Source organism: Malaya genurostris, chromosome 3 (assembly GCF_030247185.1).
Source record: "Malaya genurostris strain Urasoe2022 chromosome 3, Malgen_1.1, whole genome shotgun sequence".
Lineage (NCBI taxonomy): Eukaryota > Metazoa > Arthropoda > Insecta > Diptera > Culicidae > Malaya > Malaya genurostris.
Window position 1 is genome coordinate 47,738,578 of NC_080572.1, and position 17,577 is coordinate 47,756,154.

General features: G+C 37.9%; 1 protein-coding gene across 3 annotated transcripts in view; it reads left to right on the forward strand.

Moving 5' to 3' along the window:
• The first annotated feature begins 4,664 nt into the window (after positions 1 to 4,664).
• LOC131437272 (beta-1-syntrophin) overlaps positions 4,665 to 17,577 on the forward strand; it is a 442,836-nt gene continuing 429,923 nt past the window's right edge. For all 3 annotated transcript variants that reach the window (XM_058606511.1, XM_058606509.1, XM_058606512.1), the window contains exon 1: positions 4,665 to 6,207. The gene's annotated coding sequence lies outside the window, so the exon portion shown is untranslated. The remainder of the gene's footprint in view (positions 6,208 to 17,577) is intronic.

The window sequence follows — 17,577 nt, forward strand, 5'->3', positions numbered from 1 at the left end:
TATAAACCGGTACATCGGGATGTCACACAGTGCACGAACTGTTTGAAGTACGGCCATGGGGCGAGGAATTGCCACATGAAAAGTCGGTGCGGGAAATGTGCCGAATCACACAATGCCAACGATTGTCTACTAGATGACATCGCTGTAAAATGTGTGAATTGTGATGGCGACCATCCATCTACTAGCAAATCGTGTCCCAAACGTGCTGAGTTCACAAAAAATCGACAACAGGCGTCCCGAAAACAATCAACGCGCAAGAATGTTCCACAAAAGGATGAAATTAATTTCCCACGGCTCCCATCGAAGAGGGATATTCCAAATTTGCCGCCACTTTTTTCACAGCAATCCAAAAGATTCAGCCGCTGGATCACAAAATAATGCTTCCTCCAAAATCCCTCCTGGGTGGGGCAATAATCAACCACAAGCAAAGGATGACTCTGGTGACTTATTCTCTGCTGAACAACTGATCGTCATTTTTGAAACAATGACAACAAAACTACGAAACTGCAGAACGCGGTTAGATCAAATCCACGCCTTAGGCAAATTCATCATCGAATATGCAATATAATGAGTTGGTTATAGTAAATTGGAATACTTGCTCACTCAGGAGCAAAACTGCTGAGTTATCCGACTTTCTTCAAGAGAAGAATGCCGATATTGCTATTTTAACTGAAACTCATCTTAAACCTGAAATTTCTATTTTCATTTCCAATTACAGGATTCACAGGCTCGACATGACAACTACCAGAGGAGGGGGAGTTGCCATTGCCATTAAACGATCCATTCAGCACAGGCTTCTGTCAGCCTTTAAATTGCAACTTATAGAAGCCATCGGAATTGAGATTACAACGACGATGGGACTCATCATCATCATTGCAGCGTACTGCCCCAAACAAACAAATCTTCGAGATGGTACGTGTGTATCATTGAAGCGAGATCTGGCTATGCTCACTCGTCGACAGAACAAATTCATCATTGCTGGGGACCTGAACACACGGCATGAGCTCTGGGGAAACAAAAGACATAATCGAAACGGATTCGTACTTGCCGAAGATTACGAAGCTGGACAGTACAACATCTTCGCTCCGGATCAACCAACGCGACTTTCCAGATCGGGAGTTCATTCCATTTTGGATATATTCATCAGCAACATCGCCATAGACAGCTGTCCGGTTGTTTTCAACGAGCTCTCTTCTGACCACTTTCCAGTAATATTGACGTTGGGATCTTCACCAGAAACATTGCCTATTCGACCTCGGAGGAACTATTATCGCACCGACTGGGTTTAATTTCAACAAATCGCCGACCAACTTATTAATATCGATTTGTCACTTGATTCCCCGATGAAAATCGATGCAGCCCTATCTTCCTTCCAGCATTCAATCACAGTCGCTCGTGATAGTACGGTTCCAGTAAAACATATGTCGAGTTCCTCTCTTCAAATTGACAGTATCACAAAGAAACTCATCCGACTTCGAAATATCTACCGGAAGCAGTATCAACGAACTGGCTCCTATCCTAGATAGGAAGACTTCTTATAGCAACTTAACTAGGATAATCCAGGAAAGGATATCTGAGCTTCGCAACAGCAAAAGCTTTGAGAAATTCTTCCACATTCAAAGCCCTTCTGGTCCTTAACGAAGGTGCTTAAGAAAAAACCGAAGCCTATTCCTCCTCTGATGTCACCCCAGGACGCAGCTGAAGGAATAGGGTAACAGAGGTATTTTGGCCACTTCATATATTTTGGCCCACCTAACAAATTTTATGGATTTAATCGATGTTAAGTAACCCATGTTGCATCATTTTGATGCTAATCACTTTAAACCTACTGCGGAAGGGTTTTTCAAAGATATTACAACATTTAGTGGATATTTTTACAAAGTGGGCCAAAATAAAATCAATCCTAAAGTGGGTCAAAATACCTCTGTTACCCTACCTTTAATCACACCAGTAGAGAAGGCAAATGCGCTAGGCCAGCAGTTTGTGTGTTCTCACAATTTAGGACTCAACATTGTTAGTCCACATGAAAGAGCCGTTGCAGATAGCGTAGCTGAGGTTGGCAGCTTGGTTCCGGAGGAAAGTAGAGTCACTGCGAATGAGCTGATGGCTATTGTGAAAAAATCCAAAAATATGAATGCCCCCGGTTTCGACAACACATTCAACATTGAGCTGAAACATTTGAGTATTTGCTCATTTGTCTTCTTAGCTAAAATTTTTAACAGGTGCTAGGAGCTTGGTTACTTCCCTTCAATGTGGAAGTGAGCTAAAGTTATTCCAGTTTTGAAACCGGGGAAAGATCCTTCCCTTTCCAAGAGCTATCGGCCCATCAGTTTACTCTCTGCACTATCCAAGCTGTTTGAAAAGTCAATACAAAGGCGAATTCTTGCTTTCGCAGATGAACAGGATATATTACTGGAAGAACAGTTTGGGTTCCGGAAAGGAAGATCCACCATCCACCAACTCACAAGGGTTAACAACGTCATCCAGCAAAACAAATCAGTGTCCAAAACGACTACCATGGCAATATTGGATATTGAAAAGGCATTCGATAATGTGTGGCACGATGGCCTGATGTTTAAACTGCATCGGTATAATTTTCCCTTGTATCTTATTAAAATTATCAAAAATTATCTTGCAGATAGAGCATTCCAGGTTTCTCTGAATAATGCACTTTCAGAAAGATTTACTATTCCTGCTGGTGTACCCCAAGGAAGTATCCTAGGTCCCATTCTATACAACATTTTTACATCAGACATCCCACCTCTTCCGGGTGGTGGTGTTCTGTCACAATTTGCTGATGATACTGCCATTCTTTACAAAGGTCGTGTCATTAATGCTCTGAAGAATAAACTACAGACAGGTCTGGACGCTCTAACTGAATATTTTACAAGCTGGAAAATTGTGATCAATGCAGCAAAAACTCAGGTAATCTTGTTTCCACATTCAAGATCTCCAAAACTTGTTCCATCAGACGAATGCCGAATACGATTCGGTGATGAGGTCATTCAATGGTCCGATGAAGTTATCTATCTAGGACTCACCCTTGACAGACATCTGATATTCAGGTCACATGTTGACAAAACCGTTAAAAAATGCAGCATACTCATTAGGTCTCTGTATCCGCTGATTAGTAGAACATCTAAACTGTGCCTGAAGAATCAGATGGCTGTCTATAAACAAATCATCTACCCCGCAATTGAATACGCAGTCCCTGTTTGGAGGGGCTGTGCACGAACACACAAACTTAGGCTTCAGCGCATTCAAAGTAAGATCTTAAAGATGAATCTAAATCTACCCCCTTGGACAAGGACTAGTAAAGTACATAAGATGACCTCCCTGTATATACTAGAACAAAAATTCGAACAATACTGCACGAAATTTGAAGAGAGGTGCTCAATCTCTGTAATACAAATAATTTCAAATTTGTACGTATTATGTTAGGGATAGTCATAAGTAGGTAGATATTTTATTAAAATAAATATTATGATTAAACATTAGTATGTAAAACAAGAGTAACTAAAACACCTTTTATTAATAACGAATCGTGTGAACAACAAAGATGAAAGGCCAAAGGGTCAAAACACTTGTACTGTAAAACGTTGATGTAATACACAAAAATATGATTAATAATCAGATATTTATACAAAAAGAAAAAAAAAGCGCAAGTATGTACAAAGATATAATTGCATACATTTGGGATATTGATGTAATTTCGTCAGCTATAAAACAAATACAAATCAAGAAAAACAATGTTAGGTGTTGGTTCCTAATCAAGATCAATCTAAGCAGACTCTCGTAGATCATTAGAAATTTTGGTTGCCTTGTTCCACATCAATGGTTGCGAACAATCCCATGGGGCTGATCCTTGTAGTATTTTAAAAAAGTTTGTACTTGCTTGGATGTCTGGTCTCTGTGCTGTAAGCGTTCAAAATCTGAGCCTGCAAACCTTATTTCTTCGAATTTGCATCCCTACACATAGGCAAATTAAAATGTGTTCCATGTCAAACATTGTGATTACAGTAAAGAACTATTATAGAGGTTGATTTATGTTCGAAGCTCAGAAGAGTTAGTGTGACCAAAAGCAGTACATTCATCAACTGTGCGAAGCAAATAATGTACTGGGTCGGAGCCACCCACCACCCACTCAGCTCACGACTCATCGTTGCTGATTGGCTCTCTCACACACCGTTTTGACGAAAGCTCACGCATTTCGCAGAGCAAAGTAAAAAAATCTCTCAGGCTCTCTTGTTACCTTTTTCTCTCTCTCTCTCCTCTGCACGTGCCTGAGCTCATGCTGCATTGTTTGTGTGGGTGTCCGATTTACGATCAATGCTGCGCGGACACGCATGACTCTCGCTCTTCTACCTTCGGCGGAGGTTAGTCGCTCTCCGGTTTTATGAATGACGCGACCTAGCATAGTACAATTCGGCTAGCTGATTTTCCGAGGGGGCAGTGGGTCAGAGCAGCATATCTGGTATGCATCCTTCCGAGCGTACTACTGAGCGCATTGATCAAAACAATAATAATAAAAAAAAGGATGCGGTTGGCGGTGATCGGTGGGGCGGCTACAATGCAACTCGGGAGAACAAATATACCCGGGAGAGAATCGGAGAGAAGTCGAGATGTTGGACTAAGAAAATATCTGCCGTTCGGGGTTACTTCAGCCAGTCATCGTTAGGCATACACTCGGTTCGGTTGGATTCGGTACTAAGAAGTACGTTTGACAGTGGCTGTTATCAGTGACAGAACATTTTTTTTTGCCCCTGTAGGCATTTGGCAGAATTTTCCTTCCTGTTCATTGTGGGTGCTAATGTTTGGGAAGAAATTCAACAAAGGATTCGATCCTGTAGCGGCAATTCATTACGGTTAATTTGATTTTACGGATTTCTGGTGACAGAGACAACAACGCATAAAGACCAGCTTACTTGTAAACAATTCGGTCTGTCAGTTTTTATGCTAACTTTTGTATCAGTCTGTTTGGATAAAGTGGAGAGGAAGTGGAAAATCGATTAGAAGTGTTTCGGTAGGGTGGACAGTTTAAGTATAAGTGTGGAATGAAACGGCGAGAAATTCTATTTGTTAGATAGAATCGTAATTGACAGTATTAGGAAGAGCTATCTTTTGAATAGATTTAGCAAGAATAACCTGCTTCCCAGACGATAAAATCAAGCTTTTTTAACAAGCACCGTTTGACGAATCATCAAGCACATAGCTGCAATCGATGTATGCTCGAAGTGAGAAAATATTCATTAGTGAGTGTGTGTGAGAGTTATCCTCACGTTGATAAAGAAGGCGAGCCGGTGAAGCATTGGAGTTTATGTGGGCTTATCCTGACCGTTTCTGAAGGTGGTGAAGTACCAATAGTTTGTGGTCATTTTTTTCGCAAGATAATGTCGCTTGAATGCCATAATTGGAAATAAATTACTTGGTTATCAAAGTGATACCGATGGTCTCAGCAGGCGAACCTCTCTGATAAGTAATGCTCATCAAATTCTCGTGAGCGACATGCGGAAAATTTGCTGCTCATCAACCATGTCAGTGTACATGTGTTTGTTTACGTGAAGTTAGTGAACAAGTGAGCTTTTTTTTACTCCCGCACATCGTTGTACATATTGTTGTGCTGCGGGGCATCACAAAAAGAACGGTACAGCTCGCCCCTGCCTATTGTGTAGCGGAATGAAGGTCCAGGAAAAGCCGTATCAGCAATACAGTTGTGAATAATAAACATTACGAATCTCACTCTAATTGTTCATCGTTTCCGTTTTTTTTTGTTGAAGTGACCGTACCACGGTTTGGGTGTGTATTTGTTGGTGGGAAAATCCTTTTGTATTTGAAGTTTGGTTGTGCCGCTTTTTGTATTGCTTCTGTGCCATCCTGCGTGATGGAAGTCTAAGGGAGTGTGTGACAATTGCGTGGTTTTGTGAGGTGAATAGTTGGTATCTGAAGTTTATGTGTTGGAGATGAAATTGTGGGATCTTGTTTTGAATTAGTAAATAGAGAATAACTGCAGCAAAGGATAAGTCAAAAGCTTTAGGCAAAAGGGTCAAGAAGTACGTACCAACTAAGGTGCATAGTAAGTGATTTGTTTCCATTGAACTTAACGGTGAATAGTCGCTGGTGAAAAACGATTCTAAATAAATGATATATTATCATCAGTTGGCAAAATAAGCTGAGAGAAGATAAATTGAAACCAACACAAACAAAAAGGTATGTTAAATTCTTAAATTTTATTTTTTTCTTTACAAGATACGCTTTTGGTTTATAGTAGACTTCAAATTCCACTGCTCATGTTCTGGAAACTAACAAGGGAGAGTATTCGGTTACCGGCACCCTTTTCATTTAAGCTTATAACTTCTGACTAAGTGCACATTATGAAGACATCTATACATCAATGGAAAACTAAAGTCCCTAGCTAACAACTGAATAAGCAACTAACTTTCTTATCAATTTAGTAAAGTTATAAATATTGACCATTTCAAAAAAGGTGTTCGGTTACCGACACCCCAAGACATTTCGCTATAAACTGCAATTATTCAAAGAAAAAACGAAATTTATTCTTTTCGGAGGCATTTTGGACAAAAAGTCTTCATTGTCTGATGGTGACTTTGCCTTGGCTCTCTTGGCCAATGATTTGTATGGTGGCGCCATTGGTGTTGATTGGGCCGGTCTTCCACCGGCTTCGCGGGATTGAATACGTTGCTGCAGTCCAATTTGTTGGCTTCTTATCCACTAAGCAACGTTTAATGGCATTAATCAGTGCATTAAAGTTTATTTTCCTTGACTTGGACGATTTGTTTGAAGTCGTCATGACTAACAGAACCAGAGAACCAATGTTTTTACTTATATGACGAGTGTATTGAAGCCGTCAAGTTGTCCACGTGCTGCATATCACCCGCGATGCCAGGTAATACAATAAGTTGAGCTAGCAAAAACGAAAAGATTGCGCCAATTTTCAAAAGTCTGTAATTTCTGACGAATATCTGCAAACAATCAAAGTTTCAAAAGTCTGTAAAAAGTCTTTAGACGAAAAAAGGTTTACATGTTAACTAAGAAATTTGATAATATACAGACAAATTTGCAGACTTGGCATCTCTGCATATCACTGACAATGTTTCGCGATTTGTCGAAAAAATGGGGTGCCGGTAACCGAAATCGGTAGACATTTTGAAAATTACCAAAAAAAAACTTTGGTTGCGAAAATTTTGATACACATACGATATTAAATCACGAAATAGATCGATTTCACCTCATAAAAATTCAATCCACTCACCTTTTCGATTGATGCTTTTCAATTTATGATACTATAAAAACGCCATAAAAAACTTTTTTTGTTGATTTTCACGCAATTAAAATTTGTTTTGAGCGCAGCGAAAAGTAGAAGCGTCTGTTTGCTTTGGTATTCGGCACAAAAAGAACGTGCTGCTATTACACACACATTACATTTGTCGGAATGACGTTATCTGCTTTCTATCAAAAGTTACGGTGGGGTGCCGGCAACCGTACGCTGCCGGCAACCGAGCATCTTCCCCTACAGTGTACAAGATAGCGTATAGTTCTGTTCGGGTGTGCTGAAATGATGAAATAAGAACTTGTATACAAATCACTTTGTTTGTCAATGTATAATTTATGTAAAATTTCTCTACGTTTAACACTGATAAATCATTCTCGATGATCGTCAGTTAGCGCCAAATAAGTCAATCGGAGGCTTAAGACACCAATGTGTATTATAACAGCAGCTTATGTATTTTATTACCTTGGCTCGGATTCTTCTCTGATTATTATTAGAGGATAATGGGATAAAGGAAATGTTGCTTCATATCAAAAACAAAACAAAAAACGTTAATGTTTTATTCCTGACTACCTTCAATCACTATTGTCTGGGTTGGCGGTTCAATGCTTAGGGCGCTGGTCCTACGAGCCAGTTGTCGTATGTTCGAGACCCAACCTTGAAGGATTCTTAGTGTCAGTAGGATCGTAGTTCTAGACATGCAATGATGCTGTATGCTATGAATATCTTATTTTTTAAAACTGTCCATAATTTTCCATTGAACAACATGGCGGGCAAATCGTTCATTCGTGTAAACCATGCAAAATATGCACTTTAAATTACGCAAATCTAAACGGGTATCTGACTTTCAGAAACAGGTCAAAACTCATCAAAATAATGGGGTAAAACGCATGACAACAACAGGGTAAAATGCTCTTCCAAAAATTTTCCTCGTTAAATTCAATAAAAAAGTTTAAGTCTCTTCGCTAAAAAAAATTCTTTCCAGATGGATCGCAACGCAATGATAATGAAAATGCAACCAAGAAACCTTTTGTTGACTCAAATATGGCCAACATACTATCGAGTAGTAGGAAGTTTATGAAACATAAATTAAACAAGAATATTACCTTTTTCAAAACTACTTTTTGACAAAACTAATAATTGACAGAATAGTCTCTTTTCTTCTGTACACTATCATAATTACGAAGCAGACAATATAGGAATTGAACATCGATTGCGATAATAATATAATTGAAAATAATGAGAATCTAGTGTACATGGATTAATTTTGAGCAATTGGAACGCAGGGTAATTTCATTTTTTGTTTTCCTTATAAAGGGTGATTTTTTAAGAGCTTGAGAACTTTTTTAAACAATAAAACGCATAAAATTTGCAAAATCTCATCGGTTCTTTATTTTAAACGTTAGATTGGTACATGACATTTACTTTTTGAAGATAATTTCATTTAAATGTTGACCGCGGCTGCGTCTTAGGTGGTCCATTCGGAAAGTCCAATTTTGGGCAACTTTTTCGAGCATTTCGGCCGGAATAGCCCGAATTTCTTCGGAAATGTTGTCTTCCAAAGCTGGAATAGTTACTGGCTTATTTCTGTAGACTTTAGACTTGACGTAGCCCCACAAAAAATAGTCTAAAGGCGTCAAATCGCATGATCTTGGTGGCCAACTTACCGGTCCATTTCTTGAGATGAATTGTTCTCCGAAGTTTTCCCTCAAAATGGCCATAGAATCGCGAGCTGTGTGGCATGTAGCGCCATCTTGTTGAAACCACATGTCAACCAAGTTCAGTTCTTCCATTTTTGGCAACAAAAAGTTTGTTAGCATCGAACGATAGCGATCGCCATTCACTGTAACGTTGCGTCCAACAGCATCTTTGAAAAAATACGGTCCAATGATTCCACCAGCGTACAAACCACACCAAACAGTGCATTTTTCGGGATGCATGGGCAGTTCTTGAACGGCTTCTGGTTGCTCTTCACTCCAAATGCGGCAATTTTGCTTATTTACGTAGCCATTCAACCAGAAATGAGCCTCATCGCTGAACAAAATTTGTCGATAAAAAAGCGGATTTTCCGAATGGACCACCTAAGACGCAGCCGCGGTCAACATTTAAATGAAATTATCTTCAAAAAGTAAATGTCATGTACCAATCTAACGTTTAAAATAAAGAACCGATGAGATTTTGCAAATTTTATGCGTTTTATTGTTTAAAAAAGTTCTCAAGCTCTTAAAAAATCACCCTTTATTTTCATATGATTGAAGGCACATCAAAAAACAGTTAATCAACATTGATTTTCGATCGACAGTTTAAAAATCATTGTAAAATTTGTACGTCGTATCAAGTTTATAATTTCAAATGCTACCTTGCCTTTTTATCGTTGATAGGAAACCATTCTGGATTCATTAAATGTTTACAAGGCCGATGGTGACTAAGATTTAACTAGTATGCTTGAAAACAAATAATTTTCATGTTATGGAAAGATAAGTTATATCAGCATGGCATTGTAACGTAACGACAACTTATTTTTAACCGATTTCCAATATGTTGTTAGTCACTAGTCACATTCATCCCTTTTTGAGTCACGCAAGTGGTTAGATGTCAGTAACAATAACTCAAATTTCTTGTTGCAAACTAGTCACAAATAAGTTGGAGTAACAAACATTGTTACTTGTGTTGTTACGTAACTGAAATCGTCTTCATAACTCGAACAATTGCTATGGAGCGAACGCCAAACCTTACATGCAATAACGACATAGTACTCTATTGTCAAGACGGAGTTTTGTAAGTTGCATTCCTTTTTTTGCTATAAAAATTGGTAACTTCTTATAAAAGCAAGGCGTGTGTTTGGCTAAACACGTATCCCGATAATCAAGCCCTCACAAGTTTGTACAGTTTTCGTTGCAAATAGTGGTATACATCTGATCTCGTTAGCAGGTAAAAAATCAAAATTACTTAAGTTTTTCTTCGCCATAGCACCACTTTTACATAGAATTCATATACTAATATAATTCTAGTATCGAACCTGCATCTGTTTATACAGCAGAGTTAGCAGCAGTTCATTACAGTTTGAGTGTAATCGTCACATTACCTCCAAACCATTATTCTCTCTTCACAGATAGTCTGAGTGCAATTGAAGCCATTCGATCAAACGCTGCTGGAAAAAATGAACCGTTTTTCTTGGGCAAAATAAAATAGTGCCTGAACCTCACATTGAATAATAATTATCAAATACCAATAGTTTGGGTCCCAGCTCTTTGCTCTATTCCATATTCTATTAAAGAGCCGATAGTTTAGCCAAATGTGGTGGTATTGAGGGTGAAATTTATGAGAGACCGATTGCTTTTAATGAATTCAATAACGTGTCCCGCCAAAGAACACTTACCAGCTGGCTTCTTGCGATAAAGATGATCTGGGTCGGTGGATGCACTCAATTATTCCTAAAATATCGACAAAGGCATGGTTCAGGGGACTGGATGTGAGTAGGGACTTCATTCGGGTAATGTCCAGACTCATGTCCAATCACTACACGCTAGATGCACATCTCCTTCGAATTGAACTCTCCGAAACTAATCATTGTGTTTGTGGCGAGGGTTATCGCGATATTGATCATGTCGTTTGGACATGCGTGGAGTATCGTGATGTCAGATCTCAACTAATAAATTCTTTGCGTACCCAAGATAGAATATCCAATGTCTCAGTTCGCGACATTCTTGCTTATCGTGACCTTGCTTAGATGAAACTTCTTTATCATTAAATTAAGTCCATTGGAGTTCCAATTTAAGTCTTATTTTATGTTAGTCTGTTTTCTCTTCCATGAGTTCAACCAATAACCAGCTATATTATATTTAATAAAAGTTAAGAATTGATACATAGAAACCTGAAATAGTTATAAGATCATGTACAAAATAAACTTATTTTATTAAATGTAATTTGTAATAGCAACTCGCTTGATAAAAACAGTGTTTAGATTAACTAATGAATACCAACATACTAATATTATATTCGAGGTTTAAAGTATTATGTATTGTGGATGCACGGCGAAGAAAAACTTATGTATATTGCCTATGAAATAAACGTATTTATGAAAAAAAAATTCGAATATATATCCTCTTATTTTTTAAATATCATATTACGTATTCAGGTCATTTATTACTGAACCTACTCAAGAATATTATTTGAACCAAACGATTAACTGCTACAAATTATAAAATAAGCTGTTATTTTTATACAATTTTTCTATTTCGAGTTTGTTTGTATCATTGCATCATTTCTATTCAAATTTAGCTATTGGATGAACTAATGGAGTTGCAGTTGGAGTCAGAACTAAGTCTTAAAAGGGTAAATTATTGAATTGAAACTCCAATTGTCTTTATGAAATGATAAAGAAGTTTCATGTATTGGAGGTCACGACAAGCAAGAATGTCTCGAACTGGGACATTGGATAGTCTAGCTTGGATATGCAAAGAATTTATTATTATTTACGAGTAATTGAGTGCATCCACCAAATACTTCAGCAACGTATGGTGAATACGAGGGGAATGACAGTAATTCAATTCACTAGTTGATGACAACAAGTATTACAGAGCAGCTTCCTCAAAAGGCGAGATAGAAGAGAAAAATGGATAGGAAGATGGAAGATAAAGATTAGTTGAGGGGTCACTGAGTGAGATTTTGTACTAAATAGTTATATTGCTATCGCCAAATGAAGTCTTCGAGCTCTTCCGGACCCGATGGTATTACTGCAATCTTTGTGAAAAAATACTCCATCGGTTTAATTTCACCTCTCTGCCAATTGTTTCGTTTATCGCTAACGTTTGGGATCTTCCCTGATTCTTGGAAGTTTTCATACATGTTTCCAGTTCATAAAAAAGGAGACAAAAAAGACATCGACAGATATCGAAATGGAGGTACTGGAGTCTATTTGCAACCATTGTAAGTGGTTTATTGCAGAAACACAACATGGGTTTATGCCGAAACGGTCTACGAATACCCATATTATCAGGTGTACAACTTTGCTTCTCTCGTTTTTTTTTCAAAATTAAAAGCTTTATTGCGAAAAAGTGCTTACAGATGTATTATTCAAAGTATTGTCCGTCGCTAGCGACAACTTTCTCCCATCTTTCCGGCAATTTTCGGATCCCGGCTCGAAAAAAGAAGTCCTCTTTTGACACCATTCATGAAGCAATCCATTTTTCCAGGGTTGAAAATGTTGATCTGCCAGGCCGTGTGCCATCGAACGGAATAGGCGCATCAGTTGCGTTCGGTAGCGATCTCCTGTGATTGTTTCACCCGGTTTTAAGAGCTCGTAGTAAATCACAACGAGCTGATCCCACCAAATACAAATCATAACCTTGGCGCCGTGAATATTCGGTTTTGCCTTCGAAGAAGTAGCATGCCCGGGCTTTCCCCATAATTTTCTGCGTTTAGTATTATCGTATCGAACCCACTTTTCACCACCGGTTACGATTCGATGTAAAAACCCCTTACGATTTTGTTTTTGAAACAGTTGCTCACCTACCAAATAGACGGCGCTCGATGTCCCTCGGTTTCAACTCGTACGGCACTTCTTGGGTTTGGCACGAATCTTCATCAAGCAATGCTTCTAGTTGTTCATCTTAGAAGGTTTTTTCTCTTCCACCACCATGTTTGTCTTCGACATCGAAATCACCATTTTTGAAACGTTGAAACCACTCCCGAAACGTTCTTTTAATCAGAGCAGCATCACCGTAAGTTTCTGAGAGCATTCGATGTGCTTCAGCTGCATTTTTTTCAAATTGTAAAAGAAAAGTAAAACTTCCCGCAAATGGCGAGAATTGGGCACATAAACAGACATTTTCGAGCGTGAATAATACGAAAACAAGAACAACTGTCACTGGTACAATTTACGAGCTACCTTGGAATAACCCTTATGAGCTACGAAAGCCGTGGATTATGGATTGAACTCGACACTCTTGGCATTCGACGTGATTTGTCCCGTGCTATGTTGATCGCCGACATGTTGAACAACAAAACCCTTCACTCCTCAGCGAAATTTCTATAAATGTTCGCAGTGGAGCTCTTCGGAATAACGTCATTCTTCGATTGCCTTTTAGCCGTACTAATTATGGATACAACGGTGCTATTATTGGTCTACAACGATCTTTTAATAGAATATCAGTTGGATTCGATTTTCACATTACGCGTAGCAAAATTCAAACGAATTTTTTAAGCATACTCAGAAATAGAAATAATTCTATAGTATATTTTTTTGGCTCGGTTGAAAGTAATTGTTGAATCATTGATCAAGTTCAACGATTCAACGGTTGTCACTTCCGGTGCCGGAGATATAATGATATAAGTGACGTAACCGACAAGGCGTGTCGTTATTTCTACGATCCGTTTACCAACTCAACTACACTGGATTTTTGTCATTATAACTCTAGGAGTAGTGCGGATTTCAATTTTCGCATTTCGCATGTTTTTATCCACTTGGATTAATGAATTTAATCAGTAGCTTTTATCTAGCCTATGAAAAGAAAACAAGAAGGATTGAAATCATCCATCATTTTTAATTTCCGATCAGCTGTTTTTCGGTCTGCACTGTTAACATGTTTAGGTGAGTGGCTGGGTGTCGACGTAAGAACACATAAATCACAAATTTTACTATCATTTCCGCCAAAAGCTTTCAGCCTCATTAATCTTGATATAATGTGTTCCGAATGGATTGCTAACTTCCTAGCAGTGTCGGAATAGCATCTCGTTTGGAAAGGACGTTGGAGGTAGAGAAAATTGCGCCTGAGGATCGTTGTTTGTCTGGTCTTGGAAAATTGACTGTTGCGAAATTGGTCCACGAAAGTTTCCCCGTCCACACAAAAAGCTTGTTTTGGTACAATTTACGAGCCGCCGGGTCTTGAAAACATTTACCATCGTTTTGTTGCGGGGAAAAAAACTAATCCTGAGAAGTGCGTCTTTTATTACAAATTCGTCCAAAAGCTGTTTCCTCGTGTCTTTGCGCAGTACACATCCGGACTCCGGCGAAATCCGGGACGTCACAGTAGCCACCATCAGAAAGCAAACAACATCAAATTCGGAATGGTGCAAAATGAAAAAAAGGTGCTTCCGTCTTTATTGGCTGGGAAGAAAGTCAACAGAATATTACTCGTATCGCGTTACTGGAGAGGTAAGTAAAACACACTCGGGGGACTCGTCGTGACCGAAATGGATGGGCAAAACATCATGCGGTGAACCACAAAATTTCATTTCGTGCGGTGGATTTATGATGTGTTATTTATCATTCCGCGTGCTAAATGCTTTCGGGAAGGTTATTAGAGGCTGATTGTTGCCGCTGCTGCTGTTGCTGTTACTGTTGCCCGGTAGTCTCGATACTTTATCACGACCCACGACGACAGTAGCGCGAAATTCCACTACCTGTAATCACGAGTCCTCCCCGGCATCAAGTGTTTGTCGAGTCGAGTGGTTCCGTATGATGGAAACGTTATGCAAACAAAACGCAAATTGAAAGCGGGTCGTTTTTCATCCATCCAATGAAAAATGTTGCTACTTTGTGCAGCCGAATATTTATGGCCGGGAATAATATAAAGCAGCTAGGTGTGTCTGGGGTAGCATCGATTCACCGAAAATGTTACTGCGTGGAAATACAATTCCAAGGAAGTTTTCATTCAAATCAAGGTGATGCTACTTTTAGGAGCATGTCCTTTAAATGAATTATTGTTATATGTATTTATTGAACCCCGGTTTAAACCGTAGAATCGCAAAATCTTCTTCTCCCTACAGGTGAATCGATCGCGACTGGTTCGTAGAATGTTCCGCAAAATAATTGAGAACTCAAATAATCTGTTGATAAAGTAAATTAAACCGATTGCTGTTATACTCGGCTAATGTATGAATAATCGATCAACTATGTAAGATTGTTTAATATTCAATCATCAATATGGCACAAACCGGCACAAAAAATGACAAAATAAATTAATCTATCAAAAGTTTGATGTGTATACAGTAATTGAATATAAAACCAACATCGGTACCACATTGAATCATTAATTTTTCCAATAAGCAAGACTGTAGTTTCAAACTAATGCATTTAAAATTGACTAACACGTATGGAAATGATAAACAAGTATGATATAATTTTGCGTTTAATTTTTTGCTACAGTCTGTGTTGAAAGAAAGTGTAGGCTTTTTTTTCTAGTTTGAGAGATATTTCGAGAAATTCGAGGTGAACAAAAATGTCGATGACTAGTTCGATCGGTGCTCGACGCGTGCAATCATAACACAACTAGTCAAAACAATAGTTCGTTTATTCAAAAGAAAAAAACACATTCTGTGTCATGCCCAAGCTTAATTGGCTAAAAGGAGAATATGTATGAGTGCTAACAGTATTCAACGATGTATTCAACAGACGAAAGTGTTGTATTGGCTCGCAACCTTGAAACCGCTGCTATCTCACAGTCAAAACGCAAGGCTTGGGTAGAGGAAAACGAGCATCGTGAGTGGATCAAAGTTGATTTTTCCACTGAAGTAACTTTTTAGTCATGCTTGATCCGTCAAACTCGATGTGGAGGTCAATGTTTGGGGTGCCTTTCTCATGGTTGCTTGTTAATGATTAGAACTGTACAAACCAAAATCTAAACGTCGACTAGATGGTCAGAATTTACCGTAGTGGAATCCATTTAGAAGATGTGTAACCAAGAATATTAGGTGCTTCAAGAAAATAATGACCACAAGCACCGGAGTCGCCTGGCGAAGAAATGGAGAAAAGGAAAATAACGTCACGACAATGCACTATGGTTTGAAACGGGAAATTAGCGTGACAAAAATATTTTCACTATTAAATATTAGTTGGTGTCTTCACAAAAGTTGTTTGTAATCAAATGGCGCTAGTTTTGATGAACAAAGCTACTAGGGTGGTCCTCATTTAGATTGAAATCGGAAATCTAACTTTCTTAATTGAACTCAAAAATGATTTTGTTTTATAATAAAGTTGTAGAAAATTACATTATGGGCAACTTTGTTGAAAAAAGCACCTCTCTAGCTCTACATTTGAACGAGTTGCATCAATTTTCCCTAGTAAAAGTAGGGTGGCTCCTGAAAAATCACTTTTTTTGTTCTAACTTTTTTGTGAAACGTTCTACTGAAAAGTTGTCTTTAGAAGAGTTGTTGAACTAATCATTGCGCACATTTTGCTCAACCAAGCTTTTTCATATGAGCTACCATTAAAAAGTTATGATTGTTTTTCATCAAAAACTAGTCAAGATTCTAATATCAATATTCATTAGATGCCAGATCGATAAAAATGTATCCTATGCGGTTCCTGAAAGGTCATAATATAAGTAAAAAATTAAGAGAAAATTGGAAAGGTGTTATTTTTTTAACTTATTTAAATTAATCTTAAAAATATCTTCAAAAATTTCAAAAATATTGTAGAACTCTTAAACGCCTTAACGTATCAACATACTTTCTTCAGCAAAATAATAGTATCAAATTAGTTCTACAAATGTTTCATACATTGTTCTTTCGAGAAATGAGACACACAAAAACTACAGCCGAAAATAGATTTTGTGTAAGTCAAAACACTTCCTGAAACCCAAGAAAATCATTAGTTTGTTAAAATGAGTAGAATGTATTTATTCGAACCAAAATTCATTGTGTGTGGTTTTCCGATTTTAAAAGGTTATTCGGTACACAAGCGGATGAGAAAGAAGGGCCAGTGTCATAGGCGTCTTGGCACGATGTGGATAAAAATATTTGCATTTTACTAACTTGCACCAGCTTGTTGGAATGGTTGTCGGGATCATGAAAATTTCTGTTCATAGATTTATCATGGCCAACTAGTTCGGAGTAACCATATTACACAGTATCTCTAATCCTCAGTTGCTCAAACTCGATTGAAGTAGTTATTTTGGTAATAAATTAATAAAAATTGCTCTACAATCTATTTTCGGTTTTACTTTTTGTGTGTCTCATTTCTCGAAAGGATAATGCATGGAACATTTGTATAACTAATAATACTATTGTTTGCTGAAGAAAGTATGTTGATACGTTAAGGCGTTTAAGAGTTATGCAATGTTTTTGAGTTTTTTGAAGGTATTTTTAAAACTAATTTAAATAAGTTAAAAAAAATAACACCCTTCCAATTTTCTCTTAAATTTTTACTTATATTATGACCTTTCAGGAACCGCATAGGATATATTTTTATCGATCTGACATCTAATGAATATTGAATGAATGAATGAATATTTATCAAAAGGGCGTATAAGCAAGTGACAGTTTCTCTTTGTTTACTTTCTCTTCTA